This window comes from Erythrolamprus reginae, chromosome 3 (genome assembly GCF_031021105.1).
Source record: "Erythrolamprus reginae isolate rEryReg1 chromosome 3, rEryReg1.hap1, whole genome shotgun sequence".
NCBI classification, from domain to species: Eukaryota; Metazoa; Chordata; class Lepidosauria; order Squamata; family Dipsadidae; genus Erythrolamprus; species Erythrolamprus reginae.
In genome coordinates, this window is record NC_091952.1 from 93,822,037 (window position 1) to 93,838,267 (window position 16,231).

Below are 16,231 nucleotides of genomic sequence, written 5' to 3' on the forward strand. Positions count from 1 at the left end.
AGGGTGATAAAGTGCTATAAAGTTCATCTGGTGCACCAACTGCAACTCTACTTGGATCAGGAGGCTCTCCACACAGTCACTCATGTCCTTATCACCTCACAAATGTATTATTGTAATGCACTCTACATGGGGCTACACCTGAAGATCATTCAGAGACTACAATTGTTCCACAATGCAGCCATGTGAGTGATTCTGGGTGAATCTAGGTACACTCACATTACACCAATCCTCCATGAGCTGCACTGGCTCCCTATTGGTCTCCAGGCTCAATTCATGGTGTTGGTTAAAGCCCCACATTTAAAGCCCTAAATGGCTCAAGGCCATGAGACCGCCTTCTACCTCATAGTTCCCAGTGACAAGTAAGATCTCACAGAGCTGGTCTCTTCTAGGTCCCATCAGCTAAATAGCATCAACTGGCAGGCCCATGGGGAAGGGCCTCCTCTGTGGCTGCCCCAGCTCTCTGGAACCAACTATCCCCTGAGGTCCGGACTGCCCCCACCCTATTAACCTTCTGGAAAGCCTGGCTTTTCCGGAAGGCTTGAAGCCTCTAATCTCGCAATTTTACAAGGTCCAGCCTTGAATGATATGTATGTATGTGATTTTTAAACTGTTTTTATCTTAATATTTTATGATGTTTTTAAATGTATTTTATATCCTGTTGTAAGCCGTCCAGAATCCTTCAGGAGTTGGGCAGCATAGAAATACAATCAATCAATCAATCAATCAATCAATCAATCAGTCAGTCAGTCAAAACATTACTGCTATTGCTATTGCTAGTTGGCCTGACATAGCTGTGTTTGGCTGAACAAAACATCTAAGAAGGGTTGAGCCTGGTTGCTATTTAGAGGAAAGACCACCAGGAAATGCCAAGCCAATAGACACATTGGGAAGAATATGGCAGCAAAAAACTAATTTAGCTCTCACAAACAAACAATGTTTGTTTGTTTGTTTGTTTGTTTGTTTGTTTGATGCGACTTCTATGCCACCCAATCCTGAAGGACTCATAGTAATGTTTATTACTATGAAGTCACCAAAACCCAATTGGCTCAAATGAATCTCTTCTACATTTTAGCTGGCTTATTTATTTATCAGATTTCTATAACTACTATGTCACAGAGAATAACTCTGGGCAATGTACAATATAAAACAACAAATATATAAAAACATTTACAATTAAAAATACAAAGGAATCAATCTTAAAAAATGCAAAACATTTGATCTAAGCAGGCCTGGCATCCTTTACCAAGTTTTTATATTCAAATATGATTTCTGACTTTTATTTAGGTGTTTTGCATGAGTGGCCTCTGACTAAAAAAAGAAACCTCTAAATCAACAAAGCTTTTGTAAGTTGTTGCTAATAATTCTCAGAGAAGTAGTCTATTGATGCTGTCCACAGATGTGATGTGAAAGAAATGATTTTGATATTATTCAGTCTTCTAAAATATGGGTTGTAAATATTACTTAAGGAGAAATACAGAACACAATAGTGCAATTTGTTCCATTGAATGGTTCTGAAAGTCCCTAATCTTTTCACAATATATGTGAAACATACACCTACTCAGTGTCTAAATATAGCTTTGGCTCTTCTCAATCATTCAGGTTATGGTTTGAGCTGGAGTATGTGAACATAAAAGAAGGCACTTGTGACATTTTTTGGAATGTACATCAATAGGCAAATTGAATGGCAAATTGTTTTACATCTAGCCCTCAACGTCTGATTACAACTGAGCCCAAAATTTTATTTCTAAGTGATACCATTGTTAAATGAATTTTGCCCATTTTATTACCTTTGTTGCTACAGTTGTTAAGCGGATCGCTGCAGTTGTTCAGTTAGTACTATAGATATTGAGTGAATTTGGCTTCCCCAATCACTTTTGTGTTTGCTTGATTGTCCGAAGATCACAAAAGTTGATGTTCAGATATATATCTATCATTTATTAATTAGTTTATTAATTAGATTTCTATGCCGCCCTTCTTGAGGTGACTCAGCTGAGTAAGTTGTCAATCTAGACCCCTGATCAGGGCTGCTTCCTCCTGGTTGGACCAGATCACCCAAACCATTACCAACCCCCTGGTGACATGAAGATGGCGTCATGGATCCAGTTTGGTTTGTGCCAATCCGTGTGTAACTCTCCCTCTCTCTCTCTCTCTCCCTCTCCCCCCCTCTCTCTCTCTTTTAGAATTTTCGGGTATTTTTTGTGTTGGATGGCTTCTGCTTGAAAAAAGCCTTTCCACCCACTTCCGGGTTAATCTGATCTTTATTTCTTTGCCCAAAACACAGGTGAACAACTCCTCAGCTGTGTTTTGGACTTAATCCACCTTCCGAGCAAATGTGGAAGTCAAATTGCATAAGGGGATGTGCGCATGAGCAGATATAGTATGTATGCACGAAATATAATGCAAACTGGTAGAGAAGGTAAGTGGAACCTAATATAGACTGAATTTTAATCCCATGACCATGGGGATGCTATAAGATTGTAAGTGTGAAAAATAGTCACTTTTTTCAGTGCTGTTGAAACTTTGAATGGTCAGTAAAAATGGTTGTAAAGGTTGGGAACTTATTATCCAGCTATATTACACCTTATTTGTGCATGGTGACTCTCTGTATAATCTTGTAAACATATGTAGGATGGAGTTAGAAGTATTCCCATCTTAGAACAAGAACTTTTTCACGTGTGTTGTAAATGCTGTAAATTTTCTGAGTGCTGTAATGGGCTTGTTTTCCAAATGATCCTTGGTTTGGCTTAAAAATGAAATCTCTCCAGAGTTGGCCAATAAAGCAGAAGACACCATTTCCAGTCTGGCCACTGTTCACTTGAACATAAGGGATGAAGTAAAAAAGAGCATTAGGTTTATAGCTACATGTTTACACTGAGAGAAATCACTGTGGATTGTGGTGCTGTGGAAGATAGCTATTTTATAGACCAGTCACCCCCAACCTCTGTGATTGGTGGCCCAAATGGGGGGTAGAGGGGAACGCAACTGTACGAATGATGGGCCAGCATGCATGTAGATGTGTGTACACGCATGCTGGTCTGCTGCTCATGCAAGTCAAGGTGCATATAGGCATGCTTGCCAGCCCAGTACTCATCAGCCCAGTTCTGAATAGAGCAGGGTCCATTAGTGCAGTGATTTTCAACCTTTTTTGAGCCGCGGCACATTTTTTACATTTAGGAAACCCTGGGGCACATTGAGCGGGGCGGGGGAGGGGGCAAAAAAGATTTGGACAAAAAAATTCTCTCTCCCTTCCTTCCTCTTTCTTTCTCTCTCTCCATCCCTCTTTCTTTCTCTTCCTTCCTTCCTCTATTTTTTGCTCTCTTTCTCTCCCTTCTTACCTCCCTCTGTCTTTCTCTCTCTCTCCTTCCCTCCCTCTCTTTCTTTCTCTCTCTTGCTCTCTCTCTCTCTTGTTCTCTTTTTCTCTCTTTCTTTCTTTCTCTCTCTTTTGTTCTTTTTCTCGCTCACTCGCTCTTTCTCTCTTGCTTTCTTTCTCTCTCTCTCTTGCTTTCTTTCTCTCTCTGAGCTTCGTGGCACACCTGACCATGTCTCGCGGCACACTAGTGTGCCACGGCACACTGGTTGGAAAACACTGCATTAGTGGGCCATGACCAAGTGTTGGGGACCCTGGTATAGATTGCTACAAAGTATGTCCACTCTAAATTACATAAATGTTGTTGATAATGCTGATGATGTTTTAGAGTCTAAGAAATACAATATTCAAACATTCGATCAATTTTCTTTATTTTTTGAATGCTGCTGCCAGGTTGCTAAATGCAAATCTGTAGAACATTAGGGAAAGAGATTCATGTGAATAGCCATTTATTTCCCCCTTTTGCTTCATACACTGTTTTATAATGAATCTTTGCTATTTATTTTATTGTTGTTGCTTGTTTTATTATAAAAAAATTAATTGTAATTAATTGTAATTAATTGTAAAAAGATATGAACCTCAGGTAAGGTACTAAGGGCTTGCTTTGAATTTCCATTGTACTTTGTTACAGAAGATTTGAAATGTTTCAGCTTTTATTTTATACAGAACAATCAGGAATTCTAAATGTTTATTCTATTCAAAACCAATACTTTTTTCAATGTCATCCACATTAGTAGAAAATTACAGGATGAACTTGAAGAAGATAGCTATGAACTATTAGGCAAGCACCAGTTTAGATTCTCAACGATTCAAGGTTGACTCAATCGTCCATCCTTCCAAGGTTGGTAAAATGAGGAACCAGATAATTGGGGACAATATTCTGACTCTGTAAAGTATATAGTGTAAACCACTAAAAAGCACTGTAAAGTATCAAGGATCAGTACTATCCTAAGTAATATTCCATATAAGGTAAAAAGGCTGTGAGTATGCAAAGAAGTCATGTATGCAAAGCTGCAAAGCACTGTGAAGCAGCATTTATTTATTTATTTAACTATCTATCTATTTATTTATTTATTTATTAGATTTGTACTCGGGGTGGCATACAAATCTATATAAGTCTAAGTGCTACTTTATTGTCACAGATTATGACAACATGATCTGAATTTTCAAGGAATGTTCATCCTAAATTCCTTCTTTGTAGTGCCATGAATTCTCTCTTTAGATCCACATGTACGACAGAAATATAAATTTGTCATTTGTTCTTGCTATTCTTGTTTATTGTTGAAAAGATACCTGGCCAAGTAACAAAATTATGTAGTCCACCACCACTTCATCCCCATTCCACTTTTACATCAAGCGTTCATGTCAGGTAAGATAGGTTCTTAGTTTTTTCTGTTCCCACAATACAGGCTGTGTGATAGCTGAGTTGTCACCCTCACATCTCACTTGCAATGCAATTAAATTTGCGGTAAAATTACTTGTTTTTGTAATGCAACATTTCCGTGATCTTTGCCTTCTTTGAGTCTTTTAAAGGAAGAGATAATTTGTTGTCATCTTAGCTGATCTAAATAGGAACCATGAGGATTGTATCTGATTGCCTATGATCAAACAGATGCAACAACATGCATTTAGAACACATTGAAGGAGGGAAGGAAGTGGTTTATTTTAACTCTGTTGTATGTATAGTGAGGAGAGGGAAGGTTTGCTGTTATACAACAGTTCAAGCCAGTTTTTATTTCTCTGATTTTTACTTCTCTAATTCACAAGGTCGCCAAGAGAACAGATCATCATGGATCATTTTCCATCGGCTTTTGATGGATTGGGGAAAGGAAAGGCTAGAGCAGAGATTCTCTCTATCTTCCTAATAGAAGTCAAGCTGGCAGATACATTTAGAAGTCTTCATTAGGAGAACCTTTGACTCACAAGTCTTCCACTAAGGCCATCAGGAAATAGCTCAGAGTAACTAACACTCTTTGGTCTCCTGTCTTTTTTAACAAATGTCCATTCCAGAGGTGGGTGCCTCCCAGTTTGTGTTCTGTACGGAGAACAAAAATGGGCAAGAACTGAGGCCAGGCAAGGGGTTTTTTTTGGTAATGCACATATGAACCAACAGCAAAGAAAACCGGAACCCACCCTGATCCATTCTCAAATGCATCTACTTTGGCTTTCATTAGCATTTCCAGTGTTCCTTTATAATCCTTTCAGATTTACTACACCCAAACAAGATCAAACTGAAGAAGCTGCATTATTGATTAAACTGCTCCAACTAAATTAAATTGGCTAACCTTCTGTCAAAATATGAAATTCCATTGAATGCCATTAGAATATTATCTTCCTCCCTACTGTTTTAATTCATAGCTTTAATTTCCTTTCCTCTCCTCTCCTCTGCTCTCTGTCCTTTCTTCTCTTCATTCCAAGATTGTCTTCATGACAATCATTAAAAATTGTCATCAGACATAAAAATTTAGGATTCAAATAACAGTAGCCTGGAATGGATCATGGTACTTTTATCTTCAATGCTGATTACTATAACAGCAGAAATCTTTTTTGTAACTGCAGAATATGATTTGGAAAATATAAAACGCTCAATAAATTGCAATCTTGTTTTCATTTTAGTAGTTAAATAGAAACCCTGTATGGAAAAAAAATCCCAATTAAGTTTGTTGTTGGCCAAGATATAAAAGTGCTTCACAGCACTTCACAGCACTTCACAGTACCAGATGTGGAGGATTTCTGTCCCCGACCAATGAGGATACATCAGTTTCTGGAAGCTTATGAAAAGGGAGCTGAAAATAAAATAGATGTAGTTGTTGATGATAAGGGGCAAACTAATAATGAAAATAATGTTCTTCGGGTAATGTGCACGAATGCTCGAAGCTTGAGCAACAAGCTCTGTGAGTTAATGGCCATAATATCTAGAGATAATTTGGATCTGGTTGCCATAACTGAGACATGGTTTAAGGATTCCAATGAATGGGAAATATCCATACCAGGATATACACTGTATAGGAAGGATAGAATAGAGAGAAGGGGAGGTGGAGTAGCCATTTATGTTAAAGAAAGTCTAAAAACAATACTAATTCAAAATACATGTAAAGATCTGGAGACCCTCTGGATTTGCATGCAAAATAAAGACGGTTCTGTCATTAGAATTGGGGTGATCTATAGGCCTCCAGGGCAATCTGAGGAACATGACAACAAGATGATGGATGAGATTACCCTAATGGCAGTAAAGGGAGATATTGTGGTTATGGGTGATTTCAACATGCCTGATGTTGACTGGAATATCCCCAGTGCCCTTACATGCAAAAGTAAGAATATAGTAGAGACCTTTACAGGAGCAGCTATGGCACAGCTAGTTAAGACACCAACTAGAGGGGAGAATATTCTAGATTTAGTTTTTACAAATGGGAATCGGGTTTCAGAGGTCAAGGTGGGAGAAAATTTAGGTTGCAGCGACCATCTATGTTTGTGGTTTGATGTAAAAACTGATTGTGAGCAATCCTATACTGCAACCAAAGTATTGGATTTCAGAAAAACAAATTTTAATGCAATGGGGGAATATTTAAATAATGAATTAAAGGGGAGGGATAAAATGGCAGGAGCGAGCACCCAGTGGACTGTATTAAAAAAGGCCATCTTAAAAGCCACAAGACTTTATGTAAAGCAAGTAACTAAAGGTAAAAGGAAGAAGAAACCGCTATGGTTTAGCAATGATGTAAGGGCTATAGTCAATGAAAAAAAGGCTGCCTATAGGAGGTATAAAGAGTCTGGAAGTATAGCTGATAGAGAGGTGTATAAAATGAGACAGAAGGAGGCGAAACAGATAATATATGCTGCTAAAGCCTCAAAAGAGGAAGAAATAGCAAAATCTGTAAAGAAGGGGGATAAAACCTTCTTCAGATATATTAGTGATAGGAAGAAGAAAAACTGCAGCATCACAAAGCTTAGTACCGGGAATAATACATGCATTAATGGGAATAAGGAGATCGCTGACCATTTCAATAGCTACTTCTGTACAGTTTTCTCAAAGGACACCTTACAAAATAATACTATAGAGGGATATAGCATTGCTTCCAGCTGTACGGATTCAGCTCCAGTGATCTTAGAAGCCGATGTCTTAGAAGAACTTGAAAGATTAAAGATAAATAAGGCAATGGGTCCAGATGGCATCCATCCCAGAGTTCTTAAAGAACTCAGATCTCTCATTGCTACCCCCCTGACTGATTTGTTTAACCAATCCCTGTTAACAGGAGATGTTCCTGAGGATTGGAGAATGGCCAGTGTTGTGCCTATCCACAAGAAGGGCAGTAGAGAAGAAGCTGGAAACTACAGGCCAGTTAGCTTGACATCAGTTGTAGTTAAAATGATGGAGACTCTACTCAAAAAGAGGATAAATCAGCATCTAAAAAACAATAACTTATTGGACCCAAATCAGCATGGCTTTACTGAAGGCAAATCGTGTCAGACTAATCTCATTGAGTTCTTTGACTATGTCACAAAGGTGTTGGATCAAGGTGGTGCCGTGGATATTGCCTATCTGGACTTCAACAAAGCCTTTGATACGGTTCCACATAAAGAGCTGATAGATAAATTAGTGAAGATTGGATTTAAACCCTGGATAGTTCAGTGGATTTCAAGCTGGCTGAAGCATAGACATCAGAGAGTTATTGTTAATGGCGAGTATTCTGAGCAGAGACAGGTTACAAGCGGTGCCACAAGGGTCTGTTCTGGGTCCTATTCTTTTTAATATGTTTGTGAGTGACATAGGGGAAGGTTTGGTAGGGAAGGTTTGCCTATTTGCCGATGACTCTAAAGTGTGCAATAGGGTTGATATTCCTGGAGGGGTCTGTAATATGGTAAATGATTTAGCGTTACTAGATAAATGGTCAAAGCAATGGAAACTGCAGTTTAATGTTTCCAAATGTAAAATAATGCACTTGGGGAAAAGGAATCCTAAATCTGAGTATTGCATTGGCAGTTCTGTGTTAGCAAAAACTTCAGAAGAGAAGGATTTAGGGGTAGTGATTTCTGACAGTCTCAAAATGGGTGAGCAGTGTGGTCGGGCAGTAGGAAAGGCAAGTAGGATGCTTGGCTGCATAGCTAGAGGTATAACAAGCAGGAAGAGGGAGATTGTGATCCCCTTATATAGAGCGCTGGTGAGACCACATTTGGAGTACTGTGTTCAGTTCTGGAGACCTCACCTACAAAAAGATATTGACAAAATTGAACGGGTCCAAAGATGGGCTACAAGAATGGTGGAAGGTCTGAAGTATAAAACGTATCAGGAAAGACTTAATGAACTCAATCTGTATAGTCTGGAAGACAGAAGGAAAAGGGGGGACATGATCGAAACATTTAAATATGTTAAAGGGTTAAATAGGGTTCAGGAGGGAAGTGTTTTTAACAGGAAAGTGAACACAAGAACAAGGGGACACAATCTGAAGTTAGTTGGGGGAAAGATCAAAGGCAACATGAGAAAGTATTATTTTACTGAAAGAGTAGTAGATCCTTGGAACAAACTTCCAGCAGACGTGGTTGGTAAATCCACAGTAACCGAATTTAAACATGCCTGGGATAAACATATATCCATTGTAAGATAAAATACAGGAAATAGTAAAAGGGCAGACTAGATGGACCATGGGGTCTTTTTCTGCCGTCAGTCTTCTATGTTTCTATGTTTCTATGTCTTCCCTCTCCATTTATCCTTTTATCTCATTTAGCTTGTATCAAATTTTACTTCTCCTTAAAAAAAACCCCACCAGATGAAAATCCAGACCACCTTGTTCATTTTTATTTTTTATTTGTTTTATTTGTTTTAAATACACACTAAGTGTGTATTTTTTTAATACCCTAAATAGGGTATTTAATAGGGTAATTTAATAGAGTAAAGCTGTAGATGTCCATTCAAAATACTGTATAGTCCAGGTCAGGGCTGGGTTCCACGTACCTTTGCCGCAATGCATAGTTTGCATTGTGACGTTTCATGCATGTCCTCCTATGCAAATTCACTTCTGTGCATTCTCAGAAGGTGGTTGAGTCTGAAACACAGCTGAGGAGCTTTGGGTGAAGAAATAAAGATCAGTATTAACTCCGGGGCTGGCAGGAGAGCTTTTTTCAAAGCAGAGGACGAGGAGAAGCCATCGAAACATCAAAAAACCCCACCAAACATTCCCCAAAAAAGATGGTGACAGAACCGGATCCGTGATGCCATCTTCACATCACAAGTGGGTCACTAACAGTTTGGGTTATCTGGTCAGAACCAGGAGGAACCCACCCCTGGTCCAGGTGATTGATATAGAATTATACCAATCTTTTTAAATTTATCAGTACCATATCAAATATTTTTTAATAATAATAATGAAAAGAACAATAAAAACAAAATACATCAAGAAACTTCAACTTCCTGTAATAACACCAGCGGAACTGCAAACAACTACACTACTTGGAACATTGTACATTTTAGTAAGATACTTGGTTGATATCTAAGATGCTGGCAGCAACGCATATCAACCATCAGCGTAAGTCAATGTTATTTGTCATAAATTTTAAATGTTAGTGACTGACTTTCATGTTTAATGAATAAAAGAGATAACTCACAGAAATATGAAGTAGCAACTGCCAATTTTTTTAGTTGATGTTGGCCTTCATGAACACAGTTCTTCCCAAGAACATAGGATATTGTAATCCTCAGCTTACAGCCATTCATTAGATGACTGTTCAAAGTTACAACAACACTGAAAAAAGTGACTTATAATCAGTGGTGGCCTATGAGCCAGAACGCTAAATTACGCTCACTGCCACGGTTCATAAGTTTTTGCAACTTTGCTGCTCCACCCAAGGAGGAAGCACAGAAGCAAAAAAAACCTTGCTGAAACACGGGCGCACCTGTGGCTCAGTGAATGATTTTGCTGCCTCCACCGGTGCAGCAGCAAAATTGCACTGGTCCTGCAAGAACTTACGAGCCGTAGCGGCGAGCGCAATTTAGCGTTCCGGCTCGTAGCTTATAATCATTTTTCATATGACTGTTGCAGCATCCCCATGGTCATCTAATCAAAATTTAAATGCTTGGCAACTGACTTATATTTATGATGGTTTCAGTGTCCCAGGGTCATATGATCATCTTTTTGTGACCTTTTGACAAGCAAAGTCAATGGGAAACCAGATTCACTGAACACTTTTATTACTGACTTAAGAACTGCAGTTGTTCACTTAATAACTGTGTCAAGAAAGATTGTAAAATGGGGCAAAATTCACTTAGCAATTGTCTCATTTAGCAACAGAGGTTTGGGGTTCCATTGTGGTAAATCAAGGATTACCCATATGTTTGCATTCAACCAATGCATCATTTTGCAATTGGAAGATAGAAATTTTGTCAATGTGCAGATTTTCTAAGTATTGATCAAATATTTTTGATATAGCACCCGTTGTACTGATAACCACTGGGATACACCAAGGCTAGTTTATGCCATAATCTTTGAATTCCAAATGCTATTACCCTTCTCACCTTTTCTACTTTCTTCTCTTATTGATATCATTATTATGATTGCATTACTTTGTTACTTGTGTGTACACTGAGATCTTATGTACCTGAAACAAATTCCTTGTATGTCCAGTCATACCTAACCAATAAAATATTCTGTTCTGTTCTCTAATTAGTCAACACAAATCTAAGAACATCACAAATGATGATGAATAGTGCATTGGTTGCCGATCAATTTCCGGTCACAATTCAAAGTGTTGGTCTTGACCTATAAAGCCCTTCATGGCATCGGACCAGAATATCTCCGGGACCGCCTTCTGCATGACGAATCCCAGCGACCAATTAGGTCCCACAGAGTTGGCCTTCTCCAGGTCCCGTCGACCAAACAATGTCGTTTGGCGGGTCCCAGGGGAAGAGCCTTCTCTGTGGCGGCCCCGACCCTCTGGAACCAGCTCCCCCCTGAGATTAGAACAGCCCCCACCCTCCTTGCTTTTCGCAAACTCCTTAAGACCCACCTCTGTCATCAGGCATGGGGGAATTGAAATATCTTCCCCAGGCCTATACTGTTTATGTATGGTATGTTGTGTGAATGTTTTTTTTAAATTATGGGTTTTTAGCTTTCTAATTATTTAATTTGTATTTTACACTGTTTTTCTGTTGCTGTTGTGAGCTGCCCCGTGTCTGCGGAGAGGGGCGGCATACAAATTAAATAAATAAATGAATGAATGAATGAATGAATGAACAAACAAACAAACAAACAAACAAATAAAACAACTAAAGAAGGCAGGCAAAAAGCAGGCAGGCCTGCTCTGCCATTTCAGCGGAAAGTGAAAATAAATTCTAAATCTCCCTGAAAATAAGAGTAGAAAAAGAGAAGTTTCTAATGCAAAGGCAACCTTCAGTGTATCTTTCTTAGCTTTAAAATCTAATCTGCTCTATGAGATACTTAGCAGTAAACATGCTGCAATAGAGATGCCATTCTGGAATATTAACATTAGAGGGGAGAAAGAAAATGATGTTTGTGATGCCACACCTGTTGATTTTACCTTAGTGAACCATCTCACCCGTCTCTTGTCTGTTATCAAAAGGATATAGCTCTGGGAAGGGCTTAATTCTCACAGTCCTTATTTCAGCAGCATCAGACAGTGTGCTGAGAAAATGTGATTTCCTGATGCTGGATGTGTACATCATAAAGTTCGCAACCACTTACCATTGCTAGAGTTCTATACTAGATTTCATTCAATGCTAACATTTTAGCCAAGAAATAAGGTGAGACAACTGCAGCTGTCATGTAACAGAATTAAACTGGACAATTAAGGGAAGGAGTTGGAGATCTTGATTCACCCAGGCCTTACTCTGAGGAATTCCCTACCAAGAAAGATTTGTTGGCTCCCTCCAAGTCTGCTGTGTTTTCTCAGGGTTTTTGCTGGAAAGAATTTAGGATTTGAGGCATGGAACATCTTGCTGGAAGACATTTCAATTTAAATGCACAAGATGTGGAGCTCAAGTATCCTCAGTGGCTTGCAGCACCTTCTATTATTTTGTTCTGCCTCGTTTCCTTTATACCAGAAAGTCTGCAGCAAATCTGGTTGTACTGTAATAACAGGTCATCACAACTTCCACACTAGATTTCTGTAAAAGCCCTATTGAGGAGCCTATCTTTGGAAGCAGTTCCCAAACTTCACCTAATACAGAATTCCGCCTCAGTTCTGAATGAACCTCTTATTCGTTACTGAGTCCATTTCAAGAGAAACGTGTAAAGAGCTTCAAGAAAACATATTGCTTTGATGAAACTCCAAAGAAAGCACCCAAGGAAAGCTACCAAAACAAAACAAAAACAAGGTTTTGTTGTTTATTCTAAAGAGCAGAGCTGCTGTGCTGCTTCACTTCAGCCAAGTGAAGAAGTTTCTCAGCATATCCAACGTATCTCCAGAAACCACAGGCTTTGAAGTTAAGCCACCAGGTGAGGTAAGCTATCCCGTATTGATGTTTCATGAGATGGAGTATATTAGATAAACCGCCTGAAGCCAAATTATCAGGTGAAACTACTCATCTCACTCTTACTAAGAGTGATGATTACTAACTATTGCTGCTAATTGTTTTTTTTTCTTAAATATTGTGATTGTGCTTCTCATGTGTATGAGTCATAAAGAGGTAGAAAAACAGTATAGATATCCTTTCTTCTGAGAAAAAAGAAAGATGTATGGTCTACAACTTTGCGAAACTCCAAGGTTCCTTTTATGTTTTGACATAAGACAAGCCTCGTGTTTTAATGAGGTTTGTCTTACATGATGCAGTGTAAATGGCTTGTATCCCAATGAAAGAAATACTTTTTTTGTGAAATAGCAGATGCTCTTGTCAGCAAAGCATCTGGGCTAGGTTAAAGAGTAGATGGGCATGCCATAAAGGACATTCAAGTTATTCTTTTTTATCTAAGGTGGATTATGATTCTAACTGACTGTCCCCTGGATATGAAAGAGCAAAGGTGGCCATTAGGATTTTTGCTGATATTCCTACGGAAACCTGGCAGTCATTTTTGTCTGACATACCACTCACATTCTTGTCCAACCTTAGCCCAACTAATCAAGAATTATTTACCAGATTATTGTTATTTGTATACCATTCTTCCTCCCAAAGTAGACTCCAGAGTAGTGATCTCTGAGGATAAGTCATAATAAAAGCAAACTATTCAACTAATAATATGGAATGGAATGGAACTGAATGGAACAGAACAGAATAGAAATTTATTGACTAAGTGTGATTGGACACACTTGGTGCATATGATTAAACATTAAATAATATTAAAAACAACAGCAGGGAAAACAATAAAAATTGGAAGATTCTGTTATATTGACCCATTTTCAGAACTAAAAAGAACTAATGATTTGATGGTAGTTTAATCATTAGATAGTTTAACTCTATAAATGCTAGGCAACTTGGGCCCAGATACCTTTCCCTTAGGGAAGAATTCTACTCCCCCCCCCCCACTTCCTGAAATTGCAATAATTTGACCACAGGAGGGACCAAAGCATAATATCAATTGATCTTAATGTTTATTTGGATTCATTCCAATTTGTTTTCAGTTCTCAGAAAGGAATAGCAATATATTTTATGGCTCTAGTGGCAACCCAATTCTTTTTATTAGTCTGAGGAGTAACATAAACATACTGTCATTCCAGGTTATAAGAACATCTCAGTGAAGCTCAGATGCTATTGGGAAAATAGGTTTGAGTTTATGTGTCTTATTGTACAAAAGGCAAAATGCATTTGAGTTAAGAGATAGGTTGCTTACTTTTCATCCAAAGATGGAACACATATATTCAATGAAGTATAATAATATACATAACATTGAGTTGGCTCTATCATTTAGCTGGCCATGGGATCACAGCTTCATTAATCTATCTATCTATCTATCTATCTATCTATCTATCTATCTATCTATCTATCTATCTATCTATCTCTTGGTATACTGTATGGTTTCTAATCTGTTGCTTTCAAGAACTTCATTGTCCACAGCACTGCTTGGTTCATCATTATCCCAAAATCTGAACCTGCATATTCTGACTGGAGGTGACCCTGTATTAAATTCAAGATGGGTAGAACATGCCACTAATTCCTGAGAGAAAGTGACAATGAGTCACTATGTCTATTTTCTTCTGTTTTAGAATTACAAATTGTGACTAGCTAATGCCCAAAGCAAATGCAGACTGGCTTGAATGCTTGAACTAATTTGAGGTTTTTGAAATCTTAGTTCTGATTAATGAGTAAATCAACAGAAGGGAACAACTTCAAAGCCCTGTTGAGTTATAGGTAGTATGCTTAGGATGATTTGGGAGAATACCCATTATTTGACTCAAACTGACCCTGATTTCAGGCTTTAACTATAGGGTGAAAATAGTTTTGATTGATTAGGGTAGAAAATCATTTGTTCTCATGTGCACGATAAAGAATATGTATATATATATTGAGTACCTAAATCAAATTCAGGAAGCTTTAATCTAAAATGGCATCATCCTATTGATATGAATGGCACCGAACCAGATTATCTCAGGGACCGCCTTCCGCTACACAAATCCCAGCGACCAGTTAAGTCCCACAGAGTAGGTCTTCTACGGGTCCCATCAACTAAACAATGCTGCTTGGCGGGACCCAGGGGAAGAGCCTTCTCTGTGGTGGCCCCGGCCCTTTTGAACCAACTCCCCCCAGAGATCAGAATTGCCCCCACCTTCCTTGCCTTTCGTAAGCTGCTTAAAACCCACCTCTGCCGCCAGGCATGGGGGAATTGAGATACTCTTTCCCCCTAGGCCTTTACAATTTTATGCATGGTATGTCTGTATGTATGTTTGGTTTTTATAATAATGGGTTTTTAACTGTTTTTAGTATTGGATTATTATTATATACTGTTTTATTATTGCTGTTAGCCGCCCCGAGTCTTCGGAGAGTGGCGGCATACAAATCCAATAAATAAATGAATGAGTGAATGAATGAATGAATGTAACAGTGCCATTTTAAATGCATCATAAACTTTAAAAACAAGCAAGGAGAAACCCAATAATCAAATTGGAGAAACAGCATTCCGGAGCTGTCCACTTATTTGCACAGTTGAGTCCTTTGGAGAAATGATTCAGCAGTCCTGCAACGATACTCTGATATGGAGATCCATCTGAAAGAAAGTAAATGCTTCAAAAGAAAAACGATAACCGAATGCAGTCATTATTCAAGTGTTGGTCTAGGATTTGAGGAAAGAGAAGTTTTAAATTGCTTTGAAACTCATTTTCAGCCAAATAAAAATCTGCATAGTTTCTCTTGACAAAAGGTTGTTCAATTGATTACTATCAATATTTTTTTTTAAAAAAAAAATCTTGGACAAAAGCTGTAAGATCTAACTAACCAAAATTAAACGAAAAATTGCTGATATATTTTTCCTGGCTCTAAAGCCAACAACTCTCTACGGGACTGGATTTCATTGTTTCATCTAAAACTTGCCCAAAAGTCTCCCCCCACCATTAGACAGAAATCATTATTCTCTCTATCAGCAATTCCAGCAAACATAATGAATCCCAGAGAATTTTAACCCTCAAGGCTTAAAGCTGGCTGGAAAAAGAGTGGGGGGAAGGGGGTAGATGCTCATCCATTAGCGGGTATCAGCTTGCATTCTTTTTGTTTCCTCTGTGTTATAAAAGTGGGTATTACATCTATGCGATAATTGAATCCTGCATGTCTTCTGGCAGTTCTTTTGCAGAAGCAGTATTTTAATTAGGGTCATGCACATGAAACCCCTCTTAAGGGAAGATGTAACACAGGCAGGAATGAATAATGTGGCAGCTTTTCCCAAAAAAGGAATTGGAAGCTTTGTAAGGTGTGGCCATTGGTGCTAAATA